General features: G+C 39.2%; 1 pseudogene; it reads right to left on the bottom strand.

Moving 5' to 3' along the window:
* Positions 1-201: 201 nt before the first annotated feature.
* The window catches only part of LOC102815239, a 12,336-nt pseudogene continuing 9,039 nt past the window's right edge, over positions 202-3,498 (bottom strand).

Raw genomic sequence — 3,498 nt, 5'->3', positions numbered from 1 at the left:
TACATTTACTGAGCATATACTATTGGCAGGTATTGGCATTCTATGTGCCCTTAAGGAACTTACAGTCTATCTGATGGAGAGAATATCCTCCAATTAGATTTTTTTTTCATAATTATCTATTTTATTCAGATAGCAGTCTGATCACATATGGTCCAAGAACAAATAGTAAACCAAATATAATCAGAGGGTAAAGATTGGTCTTCAAACATCACAACCAATGATGCCACGATTACCTATGATCTCGCCAATATAAAACCATATCCATAATGAAACAAGGTATATGAATGTTTGAATGTGAAACCGATGATGTGCCCTGAAAACTTTCACTCAATCCACAATAAAAACCTTAAAAAAAAAAAACCATATCCACACCTCAGTGGCCACCAAACCATTCAGCAGAGCTTCCTTAACTGTGAGCTGTTTGAAGTGATCAGTTTTAGCACTATTGACTATTTTTTTCAGGTTCTGAATAACTGTAGGGTTCTCAGCAAGGGCTGGAGGAACCAGCTCCACCTTGGCATAGTGCCAAAATGTGGCCAACTGAGGTTTGAGTAAGTCACAACAGTGTTTACCATCGCTGGAGCCTTCTCCACCAGGTTACGGATAAACTGGGCTATGGTTCTAGGGTGGAAAGGCCGTTTCCCATACTCCAATTAGATTCTTGATTTGAGTTGCCCACATTTTTCCTTCTTTCTCTACTTTCAGAGCCCTGCTAAAAATGCTTATTCTAAAACTGAAGGAGAAATAATTAAAATAAAGCTGTTTACCACTATTCTAGATCCAGAAGTTTAGCTCCTAGATTAGAAAACAAGGACATTGAAGGATGACCGGCTGTGACAAATATATGAAAGGCTGGTGATGTGGAGGGAAGTCAACACATGGTTACATCCTGCAAATGTCGTCATTCCAGGAGTTTTCAAAACCTCCTTTTGAAACCCTAGGGTTTTGTGCCTTCACCCAGTGAAAAGACTTGTCAGTTCTCTCAGGAGGCTGCAGTGTTAATGTGATAGCAGGAAATTCAGTTTAATGAACCAGAGAGCGAAAAAACCCAGCCTCTCAGTTGAACTTATTGGAAATCAGAGGCTTTCAAACTTGGAAATTGTATAATTAAAACAACTGGCTAATTAAACAGTTTAACCACTGGTAATTTTACCAAAACCTTTCATTTAAGGGTAAAAATGGTTAATTTAACAGTCGTTTGAAACCAGCTTCTTAATTAACCAGCTGCTCTAATTATAGGAATTGCCCCTAACTGAGTGTGAAAATACCTCCTTGCCAAGGAATTCCAGCAGAAGAGAGGCTGAGGCAAGCATACACAGCATTTCTAACTAAGATATGTCATCATCTCAAAGATAAATTTTAGTTTTGCTGTTTGAAACCATCAGTGGGTGATTAAATTTCTGTGTACTTAAAAATGGTGATTGGTAAGAGTGTTTTGTTTACATAAAATGTTTTACTGTCTAATAGAGACATGAGAAAGCTAAAGCTCTGAAGTAAATTCTTAATGATCTTTGTATGTGTAGGGCAGAAGAACTGCATAGACGGTAACACTTGAGCTGGCCCCAGAGTCTGTGCTGGACTTCACAAATCAAAGAGATGCAGTTTCAGGTAGAGGACCAGCCAAGCAAGGCACAGGGGCATGAAAACTGCATGGTTTATATGCAATGGAAAGAATAACTATGTGGCTAGGGAGCAGAGTTTTAAAGGCCTGCAGGAGTGGAAGAATAAGGAAATCAAGTTGTTATTGTTACTGTTAGGTGCCATCAAGTCCATACCGACTCATAGCAACCCTGTGCAGAACAAAACAAAACACTGCTTGATCCTGGGCAAACCTCACAATCGTTGCTACATTTGAGCCCACTGCTGCTTCCACAGTGCCAATCCATTTCCTTGGGAGTCTTTCTCTTTTACTCTGACCCTTCACTTTACCAAACATTGTAACCTTCTCCAAGGACTGGTTCCTCCTGACAATATGTCCGAAGTATGTGAGATGAAGTCTGGCCAGCCAGGCTTTCACGGAGCATTCTGGCTGTACTTCTCCCAACACAGACTGCTTTGTTCTTTTGGCAGTACATGGTACTTTTAATATTCTTCTCCAACACTATAATTCAAATGCATCAATTCTTCTATGGTCTTCGTTATTCACTGTCCAACTTTAACATGCATATGAGGTTATTGAAAATATCATGGCTTAGATCAGGGTCACCATAGTCCTCAAACTGACATCTTTGTTCTTCAACACTTTAAAGGAGTTGTGCAGCAGAATTTGACTAATGCAATATGTAGTTTGATGTCTCCATTGCTGTTTCCATGAGGGTTGATGGTTGATCCAAGCAAAATGAAGTCTCTGACAACTTAAATCTTTTATCCATTTATCATGATGTTATTTACTGGTCCAGTGGTGAGGAATTTTGTTTTCTTTACACTGAGGTGTAACCCATAATGAAGGCTATGCTCTTTGATCTTCATCAGTAAGTATTTTAAGTAAGAAAGTATTACCCTCTCCACTTTCAGCAAGCAAGGTTGTATCATCTGCATATCGCAGGTTGTCCTCCTCCAGTCCTGATGCCATGTTTTTCTTCATATAATCCAGCTTCTCAAATAGTTTACTCAGCATACAGATTGATTAAGTATGGTGAAAGAATACAACACTGGTGCACATCTTCTCTGATTTTAAGCTATTCAGTGTCCCTGTGTTCTGTTTGAACAGCTGCCTCTTGGTTTATGCACAGGTTCCTCATGAGCACAATTAACTGTTCTGGAACACTCCTTCTCCTCAATGTTGTCCATAGCTTGTAATGACCCACACAATCAAAAGCCTTTGCATAGTCAATAAAGCACAAGTAAACATCTTTTTGGTATTCTCTGCTTCCAGCCAAGATCCATCTGATGTCAGCAATGCTATCCTTTGTGCCACAATGTCTTCTAATTTTAGCCTGAACCTCTGGTAGTTACCTGTCAATGTATGGTTGCAGCCACTTTTTATTATCTTTAGCAAAATTTTACTTGCTTGAGATATTAATGATACTGTCTGATGATTTCCGCATTCCGTTGGGTCACCTCTTTTTGGAATGGGCATAAATATGGATCTCTTCAGTCAGTTGCCAGGTAGTTGTCTTCCAAATATCTTGGCATAGATGAGTGAGTACCTCCAGTGCTGTATCAGTTTGTTGATGATTTCAGTTTGTATTCCATCAATTCCTGGAGCTTTGTTCTTTGACAATGCTTTCAACGCACCTTGGACTTCTCCCTTCAGTATCACTAGCTCTCGATTATATGCTACCTCTTGATATGGTGGAACACTGACAATTTGTTTTTGGTACAGTGACTCTGTATTCTTTCCATCTTCGTTTGATGTTTTCTGCATCATTCAACATTTTGCTCAGAAAATCCTTTAATGTTGCAAGTCAAGGCTTAAATTTTTTCTTCAGTTCCCTCAGCTTCAGAAATGCTGTGTTCTTCCCTTTAGGTTTTCTAAATCCAGGTCTTTGCATATTT

The sequence above is a fragment of the Chrysochloris asiatica genome, unplaced genomic scaffold (assembly GCF_000296735.1).
Source record: "Chrysochloris asiatica unplaced genomic scaffold, ChrAsi1.0 scaffold00140, whole genome shotgun sequence".
In the NCBI taxonomy this organism is placed as follows: Eukaryota; Metazoa; Chordata; class Mammalia; order Afrosoricida; family Chrysochloridae; genus Chrysochloris; species Chrysochloris asiatica.
The sequence above is the reverse complement of the archived record's forward strand: the minus strand, read 5'-3'. Positions and strand labels throughout refer to the sequence as shown.